General features: G+C 47.3%; 1 long non-coding RNA gene across 1 annotated transcript in view; it reads left to right on the top strand.

The window, feature by feature from the left end:
- Positions 1 to 2,601: 2,601 nt before the first annotated feature.
- Positions 2,602 to 23,918, top strand: part of LOC103352188 (uncharacterized) — a 33,455-nt gene continuing 12,138 nt past the window's right edge. Inside the window, exons 1-2 of the long non-coding RNA XR_011380549.1 lie at positions 2,602 to 3,107; positions 8,492 to 8,649. This is a non-coding gene — a long non-coding RNA (uncharacterized lncRNA). The remainder of the gene's footprint in view (positions 3,108 to 8,491; positions 8,650 to 23,918) is intronic.

Here is a 23,918-nt window from a genome sequence, read left to right as displayed (position 1 = left end):
TCATGAGGTTTCTATACATCTCTCGAGTTCTGTCGTTTGGGTAACAATTTAAGATCAAGGGGTTGTTCATGAGTTTATATTTCACCCATGGTGAGACAAGCCCTACTGTGCAGTCAGGGGTCTGGAGCTCATAATTGTTTACAGGTCAGGGCTGTCCAGAGAAACAGAACTGACAGGATGTGTGTGTGTACTGATGAGGGTGCTTCAAAGAATTCATAGAGAAGCCAAATCAAAACATAATGAAGGGCTGGCACTGTGGTGTAGTGGGTAAAGCTGCTGCCTGCAATGCTAGAATCCCATAAGGGCACTGGTTTGAATTCTGCCTGTTCCACTTTCGATCCAGCTCCCTACTAATGTTTGGGGAGTGAAACAGTGGATAGAAGACACCCTCTCTCCCCCTCTCTCTCTCTTTCTCTCTCTCTGTGTGTGTGTGTGTGTGTGTGTGTAAAACTGCCTTTCAAATAAGTTAGTAAATCTTTAAAACAGGAAAAAAAGGTAGTGGGGATGTTGTGTGAACTTTTGTCAGACCTTGGGAATGTGTTTCGTACGTAGATCCATGATTATATGTGTTGCAGACACACAGAGAGATGTTATGCAGACACTGTACGTGCATACGGCTTAGGCAGATGTGGTGCCTCACAAGCTAAAATCTGCAGGCGAGGGCCAATGTTGCCGTTGAGGCCTGAAGGCCATTGGCTGGAGAATTTTTCCCTGCTTGGGGGAGGTCAGATTCTGTCCCACTGGGGAGAGTTGGTCTCTGTCCTACTAGGGAAGTCCATCTCTGTCCTCCTAAGGCCCTCAAATGATTAGATGATGTCTACCCACAGCAGAGACCAAATCTGCTTTATTTATCATCCACCAATTTGAGTGTTAATCTCATCTAAAAAGTACCCTTACAGAAACATCTAGAAATGGCCAGTGCCGTGGCTCACTAGGCTAATCCTTCACCTGCGGTGCCGGCACCCCGGGTTCTAGTCCCGGTTGGGGCGCCGGATTCTGTCCCGGTTGCTCCTCTTGCAGTCCAGCTCTCTGCTGAAGGCAGTGGAGGATGGCCCAAGTGCTTGGGCCCTGCACCCGCATGGAAGACCAGGAGGAAGCTCCTGGCTCCTGGCTTCAGATCGGTGCAGCGCACCAACCGCAGCACACCGGCCGTTGCGGCCATTTGGGGGTTGAACCAATGGAAGGAAGACCTTTCTCTCTGTCTCTCTCTCACTGTGTACTCTGCCTGTCAAAAAAAGAAAGAAAGAAAGAAAGAAAGAAAGAAAGAAAGAAAGAAAGAAAGAAAGATCCAGAAAAATGTTTGACCAAGCATCTGAGTGTCGTGGTTCAGCCAAGTTAGCACATAAAATTAATCACCACAGTGAGCAATGTTGTGGGGTCAAAAGTCATAGATGACGACCCTCTGTCCATGTTCTCACCCTCCACACCGTCTATGGCTCTACAGTTGGTGCTAGGGGCCAAAGTCACACAAATGGTCTCAGTTTCCAGTTCAGCACCGCCAGCTTTGTGACCTGACGGTCTACCGGGCAGCCTCGGCCGAGGGGGGACTCAGCCTCTCGGGAGACTCCCAGGAGCAGTTCTCCCGACTTTGGATCAGTCTGCCAGAGTATCAGAGGCGTAATCAGCTATCGTCCACAGCTGGTAATTAGGAGCGCAACATGTTGCTGCCTGGAATATGCCTGTATTTCATGTCCAAGGACCCACGTTAACGTGTTGCCTACGCTTTCCCAAGCGTCGTGCTCCTGGTTGAGGGCTGTCATTTTCTTTGATCCATGTGAGGGAGATAATGTGGGTGATAATGACTCTGTCCTTGGCCCCGCTTTCTAGATGAGGAAGTGGAGGCTCGAAGAGGTAGATGGTTTTCCCCAAATTCCTGGTCATAGTTAACCTGCTGCTGAAGGTTGTGCTTGTAGCTGAGCTGCAGAGAACAGCCTTGACTCTGTTATACTTGGGAGGCTGTGCGTCAGGAACTCAGGCAGAACCTGGCAGAGAGGCTCATCGCCGCTCCACAGTGACTGGTTTGGTTCCAGTAACTGGAGATGGCACAGACAATGGCTAGTGGCTTGGTTCTGACTGGCTGCTAGATTCCTCTGTTCTTCAGAGTGTGTTTCCTGGGACAGGGATGCCCACGTTCCTTTCCCTCCCTCACTCGTGCTAGGGCTGGACTGACCGCACTTCACTCACAGCTGTCTCAGGGCAACCTGAATTCTTGCAGGGCAGCTGGCTTCCCCCGGGGAAGAGTCTGCAAAAGTCTCAGCCTTCTTATGGCTTGGTCTCAGAATTTCCTGATTGTCACATCTGTCATGTTCTGTTGACGAAGCAGATCACCCAAGCTGAACAACATTTGTTGGGAGGGGAGTTGGACCTCATCTCTCAGTGGGAGGAGTAGCAAAGAATTTCAGCCATTTTAGTCTACTGTATCCATATTTAGGAAGAGGCAGAACTGGGACGTGGAGCACAGATTTGCGTGACTACCAAATCCTTGCTTTTTCCCTCCATTGCTCTGTCTCTGCCAGCATGCTGTGTGTGATGGCCTCAGGGTTCCTAATTGTGAGCAGGACACTGGGTCACCATGGAAATAGGCATATGAGATGGCACCAGTGAGGTGTCAGGGCAGGACAGTGGAGGAGCACCAGTGCCAAAATCCTGCTGGGACAAAGGGACACCAGTGTCATCTCTCATCCGGCAGGGGGCCTTGAGCTTGAGAGGAGAGCAGGCTTTCAGAACTGAAGGGAAATGTTAACGACTGATACTAATGAGAAAGAGGAGATGGGGAGAGGGAGGGAGTTCTGTGGGGAGAAGACGTAGAATCAAGTCGATGGGAGGAGAGGTGGAGAGGCCAAGTCTTGCACGGAGATCTCCTGCAGGAGGGAAGGAGACCCTCTCCTCGTGTGAGCCTTACTTCTGAGCAGAGCAAAGCAAGGGCCCACTTCCCATGAGCCCTTTCTGCACCAGCCCACCTGGTGGATGGCAGCAACTGAAGTCTCAGAGGAACGAGGAGCCGGCAGAAAGGACAAAGTAGCAAGAGGCCAGAGAGGACCTGATGAATTCATTTACTTTGGTCTCTCTGGAGTTGGTGGAGAATTGAGGATTTTTTTTTAAGCTGGGTAAGGTACTCAATTCGTAGCCCTCCTATGAGCAATTCCTCGTAGCTTACTAGGGGTTCCCATCTGGATTCCAAAAAGTGGCTTCCTCGCTCCTTGACAACAGCTTTCATCTAATTGAAAGCCCCACTTGCCACACAGAAGTGCTCTTTTAACACGTTAGCAAACTAGAGTGGAGAGGAGAGGAGAGGCTGTCATAGGACATGGCTACCTCCTGTCAGTGAATCCCGTTCCTTAGTGACAAGCCCAAATCACCAACATGCCCAGTTTCTGTTGGGAGTAGATGTGCCCAAATCACATTAGCCACCATGGCACTGACAGTCTCCTGGCCAGTGATTCGTGTGGAGGTGAGCACGTGACCTCCAAATCATGGCTAATGGGATTTCTAAGGTGGTCAGCTGGGTCTTTCTGTGAACATTGCCTCCCCTAGTAAAAGAGAGCAACACAAAGGAAAGGCACTCTTTACTTCCATCTTGAATGTTATGAGTGAGAGCATATGAGGTTCTGATGCTTTGCGTTCTGGTAGCCATCGTGTGGCTGTGAGGACAAAGTCAAAAATGTTTGTGTTTTGTGCCATTGTTGAGTCGCAAAATCAATCTTCCTGGAACTTGCCCTCCTCTCAGCCTCAGCATGGAGTTTTCAAGCCATTCTTAGTTGGGTATTCTGGTCCTTGAAACACAAGTGGCCTAATGTGTGTGTTTGACCACGGCATGAGGTCAAACCGTCAGCATTTGAAGCCTGGCCTGCTTTCGGATGAAACAGTGTGGTGCAGAGCCTCCGGGATTTGCTGCTGGTCCCATGGAGAGAGTGGCATGGCTCCTGCTTTGAAGCCTAGGTCCCGTGCTCAGTTACCTGTTATGTGATGTGTGTGTGTGTGTGCGTGTATGTGTGTTGGGTGGGTAGGGGACAGGAAGAGATAACACTTAGAAAAGTGAGAGGTGGTATTCTGGAAAAAAATTTTGTTTCCTACTTTCTACCACCCTGAGCACAGAGCATCGTCTCTTAAACTTGGCACAGCTGCTAAAGAGTGTATTTTAAATCACAGCCCTCTTTGAAAAGGCGAACACTGCCATCTCCTATTTGCCCATCACACTACATTTTGCCAGGGGGTTTTGTGGTCATGCTATGGAAAACCACACCTCAAGCTGGTTAACTTTCTAAGTGCCATGACCTGATTGTCCCAAAACTTGTCTCAACTGGGCTATCAACTGATACTCTCCCAACTGCAAATTTCTTCCTGGGTCCTCTTTGGCTACTATGGGCTTTTCTTACTCACAGGGCTGAGCCAGGTCAGTGGAAGGCTCTGGGAAGTCACTGCAGGTGCATGGCCTATCTCTTCCTAGCTCCAGTTGCTGTACGTTTCCTTTCCGCTGGCTTCCATGGCACAGCTGGTCAGGGTTGTGGGTTCAGGGGACGTCCAGCAGTTCTCTGTCTTCGCGCAGATCTCACAGACTTGCCTGGCTTGGCCTGCTGGCGACCTTCCTGGAGCTGCCCCAGGGCAGACAGCGCCCCCTGTAGGCCTTGCCTTACCTCCTCATGAGTGGTCTCCCCCCATCCTTACCCCTTTATGCTCACTCACTAGCCTGCATCCCAGAGGGCTGCTATCAACATGCCTGGTGGCATGGACCAGCTGTCATTTGAGCATTCAGGCAAACAATCCTATTGTCCAGTATGGTGCAGCCCACCCTCTCCAGTGAAGTCTGATTTCCAGTCTTGGGGAGGGTTGGCTTGCCTTGAGTCCTCCTTAGGGCTCCCTTAGAGTTCTCACTGTATATTTGTGGTTAGTCTTGGATCCCAGATGATCAAATTCTTTCTATTAAAGCTCTCCTTATCCTGTGTCATGGACAGACTTCTCATGGCTCAGCAGGTTTCTGTCCCAGGACTGTACCACAAGACAAGTGCACTACAGCTCAGACCCGAGTGGTACTTAGGGGAAGACTTTGATGATGAAAGTTGGTAGCACAATCATCCAGCCTGTCACCTGCGTGTGGGAGCCCTTTAGGAGGAAGCAGAGAGTATCTGTAGCAGCATCGACTGTGTTGGCAGTGGAGACATGGGGGCAAAGGACCAAGGGGCCTTTGGGGAGAAGATCTCTTTGTCTCTGTCTCTCTATTTTTCAAATCAATATTTTAAAAATCCCACCTTTCTCAGTAGATGCTTAAACCCAGGAACAGGGTGCGACCCCTGGCTTGGGGAACATGTCCCTCCAGTGGCCCTTGCAGAGGGGAGGCAGTACCTGGAGGGGTTCTGAACCCACCAGTCAGCCATGCCCGCCCCTTCCCCATGCACACCTGTGTCCTGGGAGTGTGGTTTTACCACTGGAGAGCAGGCTTCTGGTGCCAGGGATTAATGACATTGTTGTGAGTAGCACTTCGGGAATGAGCAAGGAATGGTTAATTGGAGAAGAAAAAATGAGACAGAGAGGACTGTGGCTGGGTGGGCACGCACGGTGCCTCCACACGGGGAGATCTGAGGGTGAAGTAGCCCCGAGGCAGGCAGCAGGATGTTTGGTGACAGCAGGTGGGAGGGATGCATGTCTGATGCAGGTGACCCAGGTGTGGATCCATAAAACAGGTGCAGGCTACAGAACAACACAGGGAGGGCTGAGTGGGGGGACACTGGGCTGTGGTGGAACATTGGCCAGCTCTCTGCTGACACCCTGTGCCAGGCACTGTCCTAGAAGACTATGTGAAGGAACAGTGGGAAGGCATCCACCTGCAAGTTAAGTAGAGAGGCCCTGAGAGAGACCCACCCTGTCAACACCTGGATATTAGACTTCTGGCCACTAGGACCGTGAGCCTGTCAATTTCCACTAATAAGCCCCTGGGCTTGGGTTACTCCATTATGGCAGCCCTGGCAAACAAATACGAATCTGTCTTCAAATAAACTTGCTTGTGGGACCCAAGGTGAGAAAACAGGGCTTCCTTCCCCCTCACTGCAGACTTGCAGGCTTTCTTCTCACCGGGGGAGCGAAGAGAAACCTGGGCAGAGAACGCTGGGGACACTGGACTCGTGTTTTATCTAAACCCAGGAGCCACAGGCTCCTTCCCACCTTGCCCCTGGTGGCTCTACAGGGGAGCTCTCTGTACTGCATTCATCAGCCTCTGGCTTCCCAAGGTGGGGCCAGCCCCCCGCCCCCCTGTCCCGGGCAGGGCTTTGGGGCAGGGTCTTCAGCTGACTTAAGGGGAACATGCAAGCCTCTGTACTCTCCCTTCTATCCCCAGAGGGAGCTCTCCTGGAGCGGCAAGGTCCCAGCTCTCTCTGGCACTGGTTACTGATGCTGCTTTCAGGTGGGAGAGCAGGTGAACTGGAAGCATTTTAAATTCCATTTAGGCTTCGGCTCACTGGCGGGTGAGTCCTTCAAAAAGAGAAATCATAGGTGAATTTGGAAAGCAGCAAAATGTAAATGTTGGGAGAATAATCCTTGAGGGATAGAGATTCGATTCATTTTTTTTTTTTTGACAGGCAGAGTTAGACAGTGAGAGGGACAGAGACAGAGAGAAAGGTCTTCCTTTCCATTGGTTCACCCTCCAATGGCCGCTATGGCCGGTCTGAAGCCAGGAGCCAGGTGCTTCTCCTGGTCTCCCATGCAGGTGCAGGGCCCAAGGGCCTGGGCCATCCTCCACTGCCTTCCCGGGCCACAGCAGAGAGCTGGACTGAAAGAGGAGCAACCGGGACAGAATCCGGCGCCCCAACCGGGACTAGAACCCGGGGTGCCGGCGCCGCAGGTGGAGGATTAGCCTAGTGAGCCATGGCGCCGGCCCGATTCAATCTCTTCAAACAGGAGGATACTACAGGTATGTCGACAGTTCTAACTGGGGCCAGTGCAGGCACATGAGCTAGGGAAGTTGGAGGAGAAAGGGAGACAGAGATCATGTAATGCTGGCGGCCTGCAGATGAACTGGGGCCAAGGAGAGGATCTTTAAGAGGGAGAGGAAGCCAGCAGGCAGGCCACATGGGGAGGAGGTGCAGAAGCCTGGTGTTCTAAGGCTTTGGGGCAGGAAGATTTATCCTGGTAAGTGGCTGGAGGTACTTGGAGACAGATGTGCCCCTCTTTCTACGTGCGGCCACATCATCTGTTTTGCTTTCTCCACAAATAGGTCTCTCTGGATGTTGACAGGGAGAGATTTGGACATAAAACAAAGGAGCATTTTCTATGGGCCATGAAAGGTTTAATTTATCACTATCCTTCTTACCAAATAAAATGCTTTTTTTAAAAAAAAAAGACTTGGATGAACTAATGTTTCAAAAATGCAATGGGTTATTGCAATTACAGTGCCCACTTTGAAAGGATTTGCCGATGGACAGACAGGTGTTCGGGGAGCATTTTCATATATTTCTGACCATGAAGGTGGCACGTGAGATGACACGACCGAGGAAGATGTGCAGGCGTAGCTGGGCTCTTAAGAAGAGGCAAGGGCTTTGCAGCAGGAGTGGCTGCTGCTTCCAGTTGCTGTGCCTGAGATGAGCTTCTAGGCAGGCTCCAAGAAACTGCTGTGAATTCCTCACCAAGGTGGGGACTCCCAGGAGCAGGCCAGGGCCCTTATCCAGGTCAGGAGGCCCAGTGCCCCCGGGGACCCAGGGAAGCCCCTCTCAGCCCCTCTCTCGAGGGCAGGGTGCTCCTATCTGGTGCATTCTGAGACTGTTGGAGAAGAGCGTGCGTCTCGCTTGCCATTGGGAATCATGGCATTGCATTTGTGGCTCACTTTCAGCGTGTGCAGTGCCTACGGGTTACGTTTGCTGTGCTAAATGTGATCTTGTTTTATTCCACTTTTCTCATCTCTCCATGGCTCTGATTCGCTTCTTGCTATGATTTGTGCTTGTGGTATGTGATTTTGTAAGCTTTGTCACATTCTTCCACGGGTGGGGAACATCTGGCCCTGGTCATGTGAGACCCAGAACATCAACTGGTCTGGCCCCTGTCATGGCACCTGCAAGTGGGCCTTGAAATTCAGTAAGTCTGTAGCAAGCTAATTTTTAAGTTGGTCGTTTCGTGTGACCATGGATGCTGTTATAAATATCCAAATGGCTCTTGGCAGAAAAAAAATGTTCCCCACTCTGGCTAAGATGCTATCTCTTGTTGCCTGTTAATCCCTTCCAGGGCAAGGCACTCACTGGCCAGCTACCAGAGGTGCTGCCTGCTGGCCACTCACATCATGTGTCTCCTGGAGTCACCCTGTCCCTGTCGGAGGGGAGTTGGCTCACCCAGGGCAGGCCACGTCCCCTCCATCTAAGGACTGGTGATGGAGGGGTACAAAGGCCTGGGGCAGGGGTGGGGGCTTTCCTCTTTTCAGAACAGTTCATCTTCAAAGGCACCCTGGCCTCAGAACAGCCTGGGCCATCCTCTGAGGACGCTGTAGTCACTGCCTGGTATTTTCTGTCCCCAGAAGCCCCCGTCCGTGACGCTCCATCTCGACGTCTGTTTCCTGGGAAGTCTAACCAACGGCAGCTGGTGCCAGAAGTGAGCTGAGGGTGCAGCTTCTAAAATGGGATTTTGGAGCCGAGTCCCCATCAGCCAGCTGGTAGTGAAACTCCATCCCCCATGGTAGGTGGAGCCCTGACTACCCCAGACCCGGGGCATTGTTGTTTTGTTGAAATGTGCACACATGGGGACTGAGCTGGGGTGTCAAGGGAGGGATCACAAGGTGGACACAGTACATAAGGTCTCTATGAGCTTGGTTAAAAAGTCAGTCATCACAGGACTGTGGCACTGGGTCAGGTGGGTGCTTAACCATTCTGTGCACCCAACTCTTGTAATGAGCAGTGAGGTCAGAGTGGCACGCAAGGATGGCTGAACAAGCAGAGAGCCAGCAACATAGCTGATAGGACATAGAGTCCTGTGGGACAAATGGAGGGACGGGCTCCAAGAGCCGTGCCCCTTTCTGTCTCTGCAGTAGAACAAAGTACTGCAGGGATTACCAAGAGGCTGAAGGCAGCTGCTCCGCTTAGATTTGAGGACACTCTGCCCATTCTTTGGGTTTGAGACGGTCACGTGACGTGAGTTTAGGCAGGGCTGGCCTCCAGGTTGAAGAGCAGCAGGTGTAGGGGGATGAGTCACACAAGCTCCCCAGAGGTGTCTACAGTGCTTTCCTCCGGAGCTAGATGCCAAGGGAGGGAAAATACCCAGGGTCTCAGTGCACGCTGTGTTGCTGTAACAAAATACCTGAGGTTCTGAGGCTGCATAATGTATAAAGGAACGAAGTTCAGTGAGCTCACAGCTTTGGAGGCTGAAAGCCCAAGACTGGGTGACCCTGCCTGTTAGGCTTCTTGTGTGTCCCCATGGCTCCATCACCACGGGGCAGGTGGCATGATGATAGGAGTGAGTGTGAGGAGGGAACAATCCCATGGCAAGCAGACAGCAAGACTCAGGGGCTCGGGCTTGCCCTGTGTGTAGCAGCTCACTACTGTGGGAATTCACTGGGTCCCACAGGAAGGAGTTAGGAATATTTATTCCCTTCTCAGATGGCATCTCAAATGATCCAACCACCTTCCATTAGGCCCCACCTCTTTATGTTTTTTTTAAAGATTTATTTATTTGAAAGTCAGAGTTAGAGGGAGAGGTGGGCGGGGGGGGGGCTTCCATCTGCAGACTCACTCTCCACATGGCCACAGTAGCCAGGGCTAGGCCAGGCTGAAGCCAGGGGTCAGGAGTCAGAAGCTTCATCTGGGTCTCCCACATGTGTGGCAGGGGCCCAAACACTTGGGCCACCTTCTGCTGATTTTCCCAGGGGGCTGGATTGGAATTGAAGCAGCAGGGACATGACCTGGTGCCCGAATGGGACGCTGGCATCCCAGGCTACAGTTTTACTTGCTCTGCCACAGCGCCAGCCCAGAGGTCCCACTTCTTGAAGACCTCACCTCTTCAACCCTACTGCACTTTCAGCAGATGAGCCTGGGGAGGAGATACTCAACCCTTACCCAAATGTTAGCACCTGAACATTCCGAGGCCTGTGGACTGACTCAGAGTCTAAGTCACATGGAACAGAACCTGAAGTGTCACAATCCCAATCGTTAGTAAGAGGTCACAAATGCTGGCTGTAATCTGGTTACAGGGGATCACCTGGACACCAGGGCCCGACAAGGGGATTATTTCTCCAAACTCTCATTAGAGTATTGGAGTGCGCATTTTTAAAGATTTATTTTATTTATTTGAAAGAATTACAGAGAGAGGTAGAGACAGAGAGAAAGAGAGAGGTCTTCCATCATCTGGTTTCTTCCCCAGATGGCTGCAATGGCCAGAGCTGAGCCAATCTGAAGCCAGGAGCGGGGAGCTTTTTCTGGGTCTCCCATGTGGGTGCAGGGGCCCAAGCTACTTGGACCATCCTCCACTGCTTTCCAGGTGCAACAGCAGGGAGCTGGGTCAGAAGTGGAACAGCCATATGGGATGCCAGCATTGCAGGCTGGGTCTTCAACCCACTGTGCCAGAGCACTGGCTCCTGGGTGTACATATTTGACAGTTGGGAGGGACACCCTTGCCAACACAGCAAATCAAAATACCCATATCAGGAGAAATAGCAGAGAATAGGATTGTGAAAGAATGGTGTTTTCCCACCATACACCCATGTGATTCACCCCTCTGGCCTTTATAATCCTGTGAATCACCACGAACTTAATAGACCAGGACCCCCAGTGCCCCTGCTATGTCAGACATGAAGCAGAAGGACAGGACCTCAAGCACCTGGCCTGAAGCCTTTGTTCTGGTGAGTGGAGGAAGGACCAGAAACAGCAGCAGTCTTGCCTCAGAGCTGGTTAACTCTCCTGCTCTCTGTTGTGCTGTGCTCCAAATGGACCTGCATCGCAGGGCATCGCTTTCGTCCACAACATCCACGGCACCATTTAAACTGGGTGAGATGAGCAAGAAGGTGCATCGAAGGCCTGGAAAGACAGATGGACTCCAGAGGGTAGGAGCGAGCCTGTGCAAGTTGAGGGCTCTTCCGAGTCAGTGAGGTTTGAGGCAGCCATGATCAGAGCCACACTGTGACATCCCCTCTGATTAAGGGACAAATGACTGCATCTTGTACTTTCTGCCGTGAGAAAGGAGCACAAGGCCGGGCAGGCTCCTGTGGGACCTGGATGCACCATGGCTCACACCGGGAAATACTGATGTAAACCATTTACTAGGTGACCAGAGGCCGTGAGCTCCCAGCAGAGCCCAGAGCAGCAAAGGCCCCCCTTTCCCGCCTTTCCCCCGATGCCTCCTGTGAAGTCTGTTCCCAGCCTACCTGGAAATTCTAATGTCTCTTCCATGATCTTTTTATTTAAAAGTTTGGATGGAACGAGTCCCTGTGCTAAGTTCAGTTGGTGAAACCCAAACCAGGGGCCAACACATGGAGCAAATATGCTTCCAGAGGCCAAGGTCTGGCCTGATTTAGATGCAGGCTGGATTAGCACAGCACCAGCTGGATTCAAATAAAAAAAGGAGAAAAAGAGAAAGTTTAGAAGACTATGTCAAAATACCTAGACATGTGAGCTCATTGGATGCAGCCAGGGTGTGGAGTGAGTTTTCTGGGCTCGGATGCCTTTGCCCTTTTGTTCAGGCCAAGGTCATGGTTAGAGTCATGTTGGCCTTGTCATCCCCAGTCTCTAATCCTCCCCTCGCCTCCTCTAAGACCCATTTCCCTGCCTTTTCGTCATTTTTATTGCTTCGCCCTGGACCATCTCCAGGCCCAGACATCTCTTTTGAAATGCAGAGGCCACAGACTGGGTAAGGAACGCTAATGAGGAAGGGAGCAATATGGAGTCCATTAGGGGGATTGATTTCTGGCCCTGCATATGCTGCTAATTCATCCCAGCTTCGAGAGTCACATCCAGGACGTTGCCGTGCATGGAGACTGTGGTCTCTGTCGGCCTGTGGTACTTTTACCCCTGTGACACTCACGGGCTCAACGTTCCACAGCCCGGCTCAGGTCTCCTGGCTTTGGTTTTGTTTCTCACCAGGCTGCTCTGTCGTGTATCCCTTTGCTTTGAGTGAAGAAGCTTTATTTTTAAAGGTTTGCCTGCAATTTAGTCTCACTTAAGAATCTTCGAGCCCCCTTTTGCTTCATGAAGCCTGGCAGCTTGCTCCAGGAAGTTCTGGGCCCGGTGAACAGCACGAGGCCGGCCGGGAGTCTTGCTCGGTCCAGGGTGTGCAGGTGTTGACTGGCGGGTCCTGCTCCAGCAAGTGGCTGCACACCCCACTCTTCCTCCCTATGTGTCCCGTGTTGCTGCAGGAATGATGTTCACCAACCCAGGCAGCCACACATCTTCTCCGGGACGCTGGTGGCTGTGATGGGAGTGGCTGCTGTGGGTTTGTACAGCACAAATGGCACAAAGGCTGCCTTGACATTTTCTTACTCCCGCATTCAGTGAAAGCAGAGGGCGTGACTGTAAACTATGACTATGGGAAGATTGTGTGTGTGTGTGTGTGTGTGTATCTGTGTGATGCTCAGGTCTGGCTCCTGATTCCAGATTTCTGCCAATGCAGACCCTGGGAGACACTGGTGATGGCTCGAGTAATTGGGTTCCTGCCACCCATGTGGGAGACCTGGATTGAATTCCTGGCTCCTGGCTTTGGGTATGGCCCGGCCCCAGTGGTCATGATTTAGGGAGTGAGACAGTAGAGGGGAGCTCCATTGCCCTCTCTTCTTCTCTCTCTGCCTCTCAAATGAAAAAAAGTTGACTTCATGGAAGAAACGGTACAATACTGATTGTTGGAGGCTAGATTTGGTGTTGAGGTGTGGATCGAGAGAGGAAGGATAGCAAAAATGCAGTTAGGCAGGAAGTGTAAGTTGTGTTCTATGGCACAGTAGCGTAGTTTACAAGTTTATTATGATTCTATAAAGAACTAGCAGAGAATTTGGAACCTCTCCACAAAGAAATGATGAAATGTTTAACAAGTCAAAAACGCTGGTTGCCTTGGTTTGTTCATTGCACATTGCATACACATGTCAAATTACCACACTGTACCCCCTAAATATATACAGTTAACATGTGTCAACTGTAAAACAATAAAATTTTGCAATAAAAAGGAAACTTTATTCAACTCTGATAATTGGAAAACTAGTATTACTTACCACAAAGTGAAGACACTTGTAGAAGAACTCGAGTAAAATAAAAACAAGACGTATTGTTCAGTTCTTCCCAGAGATACTTAACTGCTCAAGTTCAGGACCTGAGGCTCCACTCCCGTGTGTTGAAGAGGAAGATTAGTGAGTGGTACAGAAGTGTTAGGGAAACAGTATCCCTGACCTGGGATTTTCCTCTTAGCCTAATAAGCGGGATTGAAAGGTTCTCACCATGTAAGTTAACTTCTTTTAGGTGTCAGGTCACATTGGCTTAATTTCCTGTGACATCACTCTCAAGAGGAGTCACCTCACTTCACAGTGACACGTGTCACTGTGTCACCTCTTTGTGAATTTCCTTTTCCTGCATTCAGAGTCGGGAAAGATGTGCTGAAGGTCCTTTCTCAGGAATGTGGTGCAGCTACTGCCGTGCAGCCTTCAGCGCTTCCCAAGGGAACTGAGGCTCTGGGTTGCCTTCAGGTGCAGAGACCTGGGTGGTGCTTTAACACTGTCCCGATAAAGCTCTGGGTGCGAGAGCAGGGCAGGTGAGAGTCTGGCCGTGAGTGGGCAGGTGCATATTAACAGGATGACCCGGTTCCATCACGTTGCTCTCTAGGGAAGGCAGAGCTTTTGGTTCCCAGGGCTTCTCCTGGAGGCTGAAGTCCCCTGTGGGCTGGGGAGGCTGCAGCCCTCGCATTGCTGCCTCCCTGCAGTGACTTGCCGGCATGAACTTACATCTGCTGCCTACCTTAGAAAAATCTGAGGAAAAATGAGAGGGCCAAAGGCACGGAGCACTGCTTCTCTCCTGGCCGGAGCCCCAGGAACTGGACAGAGACCCTATGGGGGGTTTGTTTCATCTTCTGCGGCTGCTTCTTCTGAATTACACAAGGGCAACAAGGGTTTGGAGCTTTCTCGTAGTAAAATGTGGCTATTGGTGTCTCTGTCAAAGTCAGCGGGATGCTGGGATCCTGAAACGCTTGAGTAAAGTTGTCCACTGTTGGGTTAAAGCCTGAGATACCAACACACCGGACACAGATCCACACGTGTTTTAAATGTGACAATGATGTAACTGGCTTACCTGGCCCAGAGTTGATGTCAAGGCCTTAGGAGAATACAGTTGCTGGGATTCCACTTCTCCATGCATACATGCAAGGGCTGTAGGTGAAACTCAGGGGGAGGCTGTGTTACATCTTAGGAGCATGGTGCGGGGAAGTGTGCACGCAAAAGTCCACTCTATGTTGTGATAACATGCAAACATTGGATATGTTATGAAGAAAAGAGGCTTAAATTGCTCATGATTCTGGAGGCCGAATATCCAAGATTGGGTGGCTCCAACTGTTCAGCCCCTGGGGAGGGCCTTCCAGCCACACCATAGCAGGGTGATGGCATCACAATGGCGAAGTGTCCTCTGGACATGCCAGGCTCCCTTACAGCAACCCATTCTTTCAGGAATTAACCCAGTCCATGAGGCTTGCCTTAACTGTGTCTGAAGGTGCTGTCCCATCACCTTCCAGGTCCCACCTCTTCAAGATCCCACCAGCTCCTACCACCACCAGACAGGGGAATGGGCTTCCAACACATGAACCTTTGAGGGACACAGTGAAGCCATAGCCCAACCATCACAGGGGCTATTGGAAAACTGTGTCCATGAGGGCCGTGGAGCAGGAGTAATGGGCAGGGTGACAGGTGCAGCTCTGAAGCTGAGGACACTAGCTTTCAGGGCATGAGAAATGACCCCATGTGCAGTGAGGCAGGTCTGAATTGGACGGCACTGCAGAGGGGGAGGAAGAACGCTGAGAGAGAAGATGGCTGGTGGGGGAGAATGAAGTGGAGACAGGAGCTTTGTCAGAGGAGAAATCCAGGCCCTGCTGCAAGGAGCACGAGGTGGGGCTGGCACATCTGCCACCCGGAGTTGGGGTGGCATCTCCCACCTGTTGGGGAAGGCTGGGTTTGACAAGGTTCTTAACTGATGCTCTTTTCAGCTGGCACCTGCTTATTGTGTGCTGCCACAGGTGACCTCAGCCCCAGAATCCGCACTTTGCTTTCTGGGATATCTAAAAAATCAACCACTTGAGTCATGCATTTACTCTCCTTTGAAAGAACCCCATTATCATTCGTTCATTCTGATTCCTACATTCACACAAATATTTGCTGAGCACCAACAGTGTCAGTGCTGGGAATTAAAGAGTAGCTATCTTTATCTTCAAAAACTCTTAATTTCATCAGGAGAAATTTACACTTAAGCCAACACTAAAACCAAATGGGTAAGTGTGACATTAGGACATCCAGACAGAGTTCCAAGGAGACCCCAGGGCAGGTCAGAAGAGGCCAATCCTCTGTGGGAACACTGGGCAGAGGCTCAGCAGAGAACCTACAAGCAGTGGTCATGGGTGTTCCTCTGGGAGGAAGGAGAGGATGCTACAAGAAGGAATTGGCATAGCCACAGTGCAGGAGCTGTGTGAGGTCTTACAGGAGCATCACATCACACAGTATGGCTGAAGCTCCAGGCATGACTGGGGGTATGAGACGAGACTGTGACAACACCGAAGCAGCTTTGGTGGATGTTGGGGGCCGTTCTAGGGAGGGCGAGCATTACTCACAGGTCAGCCACTGCCAGTATGGTCCACCCAGCACCTTGAGCATACAGAAAGTGTGTGAGGCCACATGCCTCCTGTGATCAAAGGTACATGAGGCAGCATGATTAGGATGTTGATGGGCAGTCTGGACCTCCAGGGCTATTTAATGCAGCGCTCGGCGAGAGCTCATTGTGGAATGGCAGGGTCTGGCTCTCAGCGGCAGAGTGGTCTGATCAGATTCATCAGGTCTCTCTCGTGAGGGATGAATGAGAGGTTGGTAAGATAGATGAAAGGACCCATCACATATCTGACCCTGAGAGCCTTCCTGGGCCTGACCCATGGTCCCGTTTGCAGCCACCTTCCATGAATTCACTTAGAAGTAAGCTTCTCTCCTGCATGTGAATTTCTGGAGAAAGTTTATCTGCATGATTTTCATGTATAGTTGTATTATCTCTCCCCCTTAGAATAAAGCAATCGAGGACAAACTTTCATCAGTAGACACAACATGACCTCTACCAGGAACTCTACATAAGGGGCTTCAATCCATCCCTTTAAATATTAGCAGCCCAGTGCAAGGCAAAGTGACGGTGCATCAGAATTCAGGGACAACACACAGCCATGAGTAGGCTATCCCAAGGATGACTTTACAGAATAGGTTACACTTCAATGGGACCTGGAGGTGTAAGTTTTTGATGGAAAGACAGGAGAGAGACAAACATTTTGGGTAAAGCCATGGTTGGAATGGTGAGTGAATGCTCCTAGCAGCAGCCAAACCAGAGCAGTGGGTGTGTGTGGAGCGTTGGGGTAAGCAGAGCTGAACTGTCTGGGCCAGTGCGACTGGATTATGAAGGTTCTTGGAGCCCAGATGCAGCATCCTATGCCGTGTTCCTGCAGAATGCTGGTTACTCACGAGCTGGTCCTCTCATGAGTTTTGCCTAAAAAATTGAACATGCAAATATTTGGTAAGGAGGCATGCTTGTCTACCAAAATCTGTTTCCTACCATTGCCAGGCACAGGCCTGTCTCTAAAGTAGGCATGGTGTAGGACGATGATCCCTCCTGGGAAACCTGAGAAGTTGTGTTCTCTGCCTCCCTAGGCCTTGCTGGCCACTAAGATTGACCATGCAGAGAGGGACAATGCCCTAGGACTTGGCAGAGGAACAAAGAAAGAAGCTGTGCCCAGATGAACACGAGGGTCATCGTCCTGTGTTGAAGATTAGATCAGAAACACCCAGGACAGAATTTAAAAGCTACAAGTCCCTCCATAATTATAAAAGGTTTACTTGATGCTAAGATTTTTAGAGTGGAGATATAACTCATATACCTTAATACTTAGCATCTTAATAAAGTGTAGAATTCAGTGGTTCTCAGGATATTCACTGCGTTCTGTAATCATCACCACTATTGAAAGCCAGAACCTTTCTTATCCTCCAAAGAAGCCCAGTATCCGTCATCAGTCATTCCCCATTTACTCCTTTCCCTAGGCCCTCACAAACACTAATCCACTTTCTGTCTTTGTAGATTGGCTTAGCTGGACTTTTCATACAAATGAAACCATGTAATACATGGGCGTTTGTGATCTGAATTCTTCAAAAACCCAAATATTTTCAAAGTTTATCCATGTGGTAGCACATATAGTATTTCATTCCTTTATGTGGCTGAATAACATTTCATTATATGGGTATTTGACATTATGTTTATCCATCTATGTGTGGATGGGTATTGAGTTGTTTCCTCCTCTTAGTTATGAATAATGTTATGAACATTCATGTATTTTTTCATTATGTTTTCACGACACTAGTTGTGTTTCCATTCTCCTGAGTGTATCCCTAGAAGTAGAAGGGCTATATGGTAACTCTATGTTAAAAGCTTTGTGTGGTTACCCAAGTGTTTTCCAAAATGGATGCACCATGCAATTTGAAAATCCATGTCAAGTTTTTTCAAAATATACATTTTTCATGAATGCTTTGAAGACCCCTAACATACATGGGTTTGAAAATATTTTTCTACCAAGTAAATTTGTCTTTTAATTCCATTCTTCCATGGACTTTTGAAGTAATCTCATGTACTTTGCAAATATTTTCTCTTATTCTGTGAGATTTCTCTTTTTTTTCATTTTTTAATAGCATCCTTTGACTCCAAAAGTTTTAAATTTTGATGAAGTTTAATTTATCTATTGATAATCCCAGGTCACAAATATTTACATCTGTGTTTCTTTTAAGATACTTGTAGTTTCAGCTGCTAACATTGAGAGAAAATTTGATCCATGTTTAGTTTGTTTGTGGCTGAGTAGAGGTCAGACTTCTTCTGTATGTAGATACCCAGCTTTTCAAGCACCTTTGTTAGAAAAATTATTTTATCCTCACTGAGTAGTCTTGATGCCATTAACAAAAATCACTTGACTATAGATGTATGGATTCATTCCTAGACTCTCAGTTCTGTTTCATTAACCTGCACATCTATCCTCATTCTTACAGTGCCCTTATTTCTGTATATTTGAACTGGGTTCTGAAATTGGGGAGTGGGAGTCACACTACTCTATTTTCCTTTTTCAAAATTGTTTTGGCTATTGATTTATTCCAATATCTTGTTCTTTTTGATGCTATTATAGAATTATTTTCTTGATTGCATTTAAGGTCATTGCTAATGTATAAAATATTTACACACTGATTTTTGTATGTTGATTTTGAATCTTGTAATCTTGCTGAAAGTGTTTATTAACTTTAATTTTTTGTGAATTCCAGAGAACATTTTGCATTCTAGATCCTATCATCTATTAATAAAGGTTGCTGTCCATAGCCTGGTCTAATTTAGAGTGCCCACTTCTTTTTCTTTCCTAAGTAGACCTAGCTAGAGTATCCAGTAGAATATTGATAGAAGTGGTCAGAGTAGTAATTTTTGTCTTATTTTAATGTTCCTAGAGGAATCTTCAATCTTTCATCATTAAAAAATATGTCAGCATGGGCTTTCCACGTATCAGGTTGAGAAAGCAGACTTCTAGTCCTAGTTTGTTGAGAATTTTACTATGAAAGGTATTGAATTTTGTCACATTTTCCCTCTGCATCTACTGAGATGATCATGAAGTGTATGTCGTTTGCTTTATTAGTGTAGTGTATTATGTACATTGATTTTCATATACTGAGCAACCCTTGCACTCATGGGATACATCCTATGTGTTCATAATGTTTAATTCTTTTGTGCATTGCTGAGTTTGGCTTGCTGGCGCTTGAGTGAGGGATTTTTCACTCATAGCCATAAGAGGTATTGGCCTCCATTTTCATGACGCCTTTGTCCTGATTTAGTGTCAGGGTGGTACTGATCTCATAGGATATGTTGGGAAATGTTTCTTTCTCGTCTCTTTCTGGGAAGAGTTTGTGAAGGATTGCTGTTAATTCTTTTAATTCTTGGCAGAATTCACAAGCAAAGTCATCTGAATCAGTGCTTTTCCTTGTGGGAGTTTTGGTTGTAATTCATTCTCATCTCTGCCATGAGTTTATTCAAGTTTGTTATTTCTCCCTGAGTCAGGAAGACTCCTAGACTCTGTCTAGGAGTTTGTCTGTTTCATCCAGGCTGTACAAGTTGTTGGCATATAATTTTCACTGGTATCCCTATAATCCTTTTTTTTTTTTTAAATTTCTGGAATAGTGTTAGAAACGCCCTCTATTTCCTCATTTTATACTTTGAAGTTTCTCTCTTTTTGTTTTCCTTTGGTCAAACTAAACTTTTCTCAATCTTGCAGTTGTTTTCAAAGAATAGAGCTTTCATTTTTTTTTCTCTCTTTTGTTTTCCCATTTCCCATTTATTTCTGCCTTAAAACTATTTTCTCTTCTTATTGCTTTGGAATTAGGTGGATTTTTGCTTTCTTTTAGATTTAGATGTAGATTATTGAGTTAACTTATGTATTTTGATGTCCATTCTGCCAAGCTCTGCTGCTCTGCTTTTTTTTTTTTTTTTTTTTTTTGGACAGGCAGAGTTAGATAGTGAGAGAGAGAGAGACAGAGAGAAAGGTCTTCCTTTTCCATTGGTTCATCCCCCCAAATGGCTGCTACGGCTGGTGCACTGTGCCGATCCAAAACCAGGAGCCAGGTGATTCCTCCTGGTCTCCCAAGTGGGTGCAGGGCCCAAGCACTTGGGCCATCCTCCACTGCCTTCCCGGGCCACAGCAAAGAGCTGGACTGGAAGAGGAGCAACTGGGGCAGAACAACAAGGACTAGAACTTGGAATGCTGATGCCACAGGCAGAGGATTAGCCTAGTGAGCTGCGGCGCTGGCCAGCCAAGCTCTGCTTTTAATTAGAGAGTTTATTTTACATTTATGTCTGATACGCAGGATTTTAAAAATGCCATTTTGTTATTTCCTTTCTCTATAACCTATGTTTATTTGTTCTTGTTATGGCCTTGTTTTGTGTTAAATTTCTTTTTTTTTTAAGTCCTTTAATGTTTCTATTACTACGTGCTTTTGAGTTATTTGTCTTTGGCCCAACAATTACAATTAAAATATTTAAGCATTAAACTCTAATTTCCATTAATATCAATTTAATTAAAACAATATCCAAAATCTTTGCTCCACTTTTCCCCTCTTTTGGGCTGTTACTACTGTAGAAATTATATCTTTCTATGTGTTATTTATATGTCTATCAACACAGATATTTATTCCTTCATAAAATTTCTTTCAAATAAGAAAAAAAGAGCAGTAAGCAAAGTCATATTTGTATCTTCTTATGTAGTTACCTGTACTGGTTTACTTCATTTCTGCCATTGGATTTGACTTGTTGCTCTTTATCATTCTGAATAACATCTTGTAAGAAAGCTCTAGGGATGGGTTCTTTCAGTCTCTGTCTCTCTGAGAAAGTCCTAATTTCTTCTTTGATGTTGAAGGATAATGTGGTTGGATACAGAATTCTGTGTTGATATCCACCCCACCCCCAGTCTTTTCTGTCAGCACATCGAAGTCATCCAGTGACTTCTGGCCTTCATGGTTTCTGACATGAAATCAGCTGTTAATCTTACTGAGACTCCTTGGATGTGACTTGTCCCTCTCCTGTGTGTTCAGGATTCTCTTTGTCTTTGTGTTTCAGAACTTAATTAAGGTGTATCTGACTATATATGTGTATGTATATATATATATATATACTTATATCTTTTTATGATTTATTTATTTATTTGAAATTCAGAGATACAGAGATAAAGGGAGAAATTGAGACAGAGAGAAAGATCTTCCATCCACTGGTTAACTCCTCAGATGGCCACAACAGCCAGAGCTGGAACAGGCCCAAGCTAGGATCCAAGATCTTCATCTGGGCCTCCTACGTGAGTGCAGAGATCCAAGCACTTGGGCCCTCATCCACTGCTTTCTCAGGCACATTAGCAGGGATCCAGACCAGAAGTGGAGCAGCCGGGACTTGAACTGGTGCACACATAGGATGCTGAAATTGCAGACAGTGGCCTTAAACATTATACTGCAGTGCCAGCCCCAAATATCTCTTTATATTTTTCCTACTTGGACAATGTTAAGCTTCTTGGATGTGATTATTAATGTTTTCCATCAAATTGGAGAGTTTCCATTTTTTTCTCTGAACATTCTTTCAGTTCCTTTGTCTTTCTCCTCTGCTTCTGAGATTCTCTGTGTACAAATGTCGTTCTGCTTTATAATCCTCGGAGACTATCAAGAGTCTATCTGAGACTATTTGAGACTGCATCTATTACTTTATTCTACTTCCTCTTCTTTAGAGTGAACATCAATTGTCATATCTTCAGGTTTGCTGATACCTTCTTCTGTCAAAATTTGTTGCTGAACTCCTATAGTAAATTTTTCATCTTAGTTACTACTTTTCAACTCCATAATTACTATTGTTTTAAAAATGTATATGTGGGGCAAGCACTGTGGCATAGTAGATTAAGCCTCCACTTGCAGTGCTGGCATCCCATATGGGCGCTGATTCAAATCCTGGTTTCTCCACTTCTGATCCAGCTTCCTGCTAATGGCCTGGGAAGGCAGTGGAAGATGGCCTGAGTACTTGGGCCCCTGCACCCACGTGAGAGACCCAAGAGAAGCTCCTGGCTCCTGGCTTTGTATGGCCCCAGCCCTGGCTATTGCAGCCATTTGGGGAGTGAACCAACAGATGGAAAATTTCTCTGTCTCTCCCTCTGTCCATAACTCTTCCTCTAAGATAAATACATCTCTAAAAATGTATGCATAATTTCTGTTCCTTTATGAATGTTCTTTATTTGATGAGATAATGTTTTTCTATTTTCTTTCAGTTCTTTAGACTTGATTTTCTTCAGCTCCTAGAAAACATTTAAAATGGCTAATTTAAAGTCTTTTCCTGTGAGTCCACCATCTTTTCTTCCTGAAGGAACAGTTTCTATTGATTACTTGATTTCCTATTAAGGGATCACACTTGTACTACTCTTTGCCTACATTATACTTTGTTGATGCTAACCATGTAAAACAAATGTAGCCCCTCTCAAAGTCGTATTTTCTCCCCTCCCTAGAGCATGTTGTTTTTGTAGTCATTTTCTCTTGCTTAGCAACTTTTCTGCACTAATTCTGTGAAGTCTGTATCCTGTCTTTTCCGTGCACTGACATCTCTGCTTGGTTAGCTTAGTTATCAGATGATGATCAGAGATTCCCTTAAATGTCTGGAATCAATGAATCTCCAAGTCAGGTCAAACACAGGCAGCCTTGCAAGCAGGATCTTCCGGGTATGGCCAGAGCAGTCACGTAGGATGAACCTTCGGAAATGAGCTTGGAGAGAGCTGCCGTCTGCTCTCTTGGCTCGCTCCAAGGCCGGCCCGAGTGTGGGAGAGCTGGAGAGTGAGGGATGGCACTCAGACAAAATTACAGTACCACAAAACTTGCATTGTTCTCCCTGAGGTTTGGGTGGTTTTCCTAAATACACGTTTTCTGAACTGCTATAAGCCTTTGTTTAATTTCTATAATCCTAAAAATTATGATTCTTACCATTTTTGGCAACTTTCCTACTGCTTTAAGGAGAATAGAATTCTGAATTCTGGGAAGTTTTTATCTTTTTTATTTTTTTATTTTTTATTTTATTATTAATTTTTGACAAGCAGAGTGGACAGTGAGAGAGAGACAGAGAGAATGGTCTTCCTTTTGCCGTTGGTTCACCCTCCAATGGCTGCCGTGGTCAGCGCGCTGCAGCCAGCGCACCGCGCTGATCTGATGGCAGAAGCCAGGTACTTCTCCTGGTCTCCCATGGGGTGCAGGGCCCAAGGACTTGGGCCATCCTCCACTGCACTCCCTGGCCACAGCAGAGAGCTGGCCTGGAAGAGGGGTAACTGGGACAGAGAGGTGTGCCGGCGCCGCAAGGCGGAGGATTAGCCTAGTGAGCCGCGGTGCCGGCCAGGAAGTTTTTAAAAACCGATTTATTTATTTATTTAAAAGGCAGTGTGTGTGTGTGTGTGTGTGTGAGAGAGAGAGAGAGAGAGAGAGAGAGATTTCCAGCTGCTGTTTCACTCCCCAGTGGCCAGCCAAAGCCAGGAGCCTGGAGCTTCATCTGTGTCTCCCAATTGGGTGTCAGGGCCCACACACTTGGACCATCTTCTGCAGCTTTCCCAGGAGCATAGTAACGAGCTATATTGGAAAAGGAGCAGCTGGGACTCAAACCAGAACTCATATTGGATGCCAGCATTGCAGGTGGCAGCTTAATCTGCTGTGCCTTAATCTGCTGTACCTACCCAACCCATACTCTGCCATTTATTGCTGACTTTGTACCTTAATTTAAAAAAAATGAGTCATCAACACAACAGACACATCTAGGTGTCAAAAGAACACTGCTCCAAAAAGTGATTTTTCTGGATTCATATCCTGGCTCTACCACGTGCAAGTCTGTGTGGCCTTTTGGGGGTCACATTTTTTTTTTATGAACTGGGCATCTTAATACTTCTTACCTCTTAGGTAGATTGCAACTGTATAAAATAAGCTCCTGTTTGGAGAATTCTCTTCAAGATGCTTGACACATTAAGCATTTGGTGAATCTTATCTGTTAATATTGTTACTTTGATTTTTTAAGTAAAGATTTATGTATTCATTTGAGGCAGAGTTACAGAGAGGGGGAGAGGGAAAAACAGAGAGGAAGAGAGAAAGAGAAAGAGAGAAAGAGAAAGAGAAAGAGAAAGAGAAAGAGAAAGAGAAAGAGAGAGAGAGAGAGAAAGAGAAAGAGAAAGAGAAAGAGAAA

Source organism: Oryctolagus cuniculus, chromosome 12, assembly GCF_964237555.1.
Source record: "Oryctolagus cuniculus chromosome 12, mOryCun1.1, whole genome shotgun sequence".
In the NCBI taxonomy this organism is placed as follows: Eukaryota; Metazoa; Chordata; class Mammalia; order Lagomorpha; family Leporidae; genus Oryctolagus; species Oryctolagus cuniculus.
The sequence above is the reverse complement of the archived record's forward strand: the minus strand, read 5'-3'. Positions and strand labels throughout refer to the sequence as shown.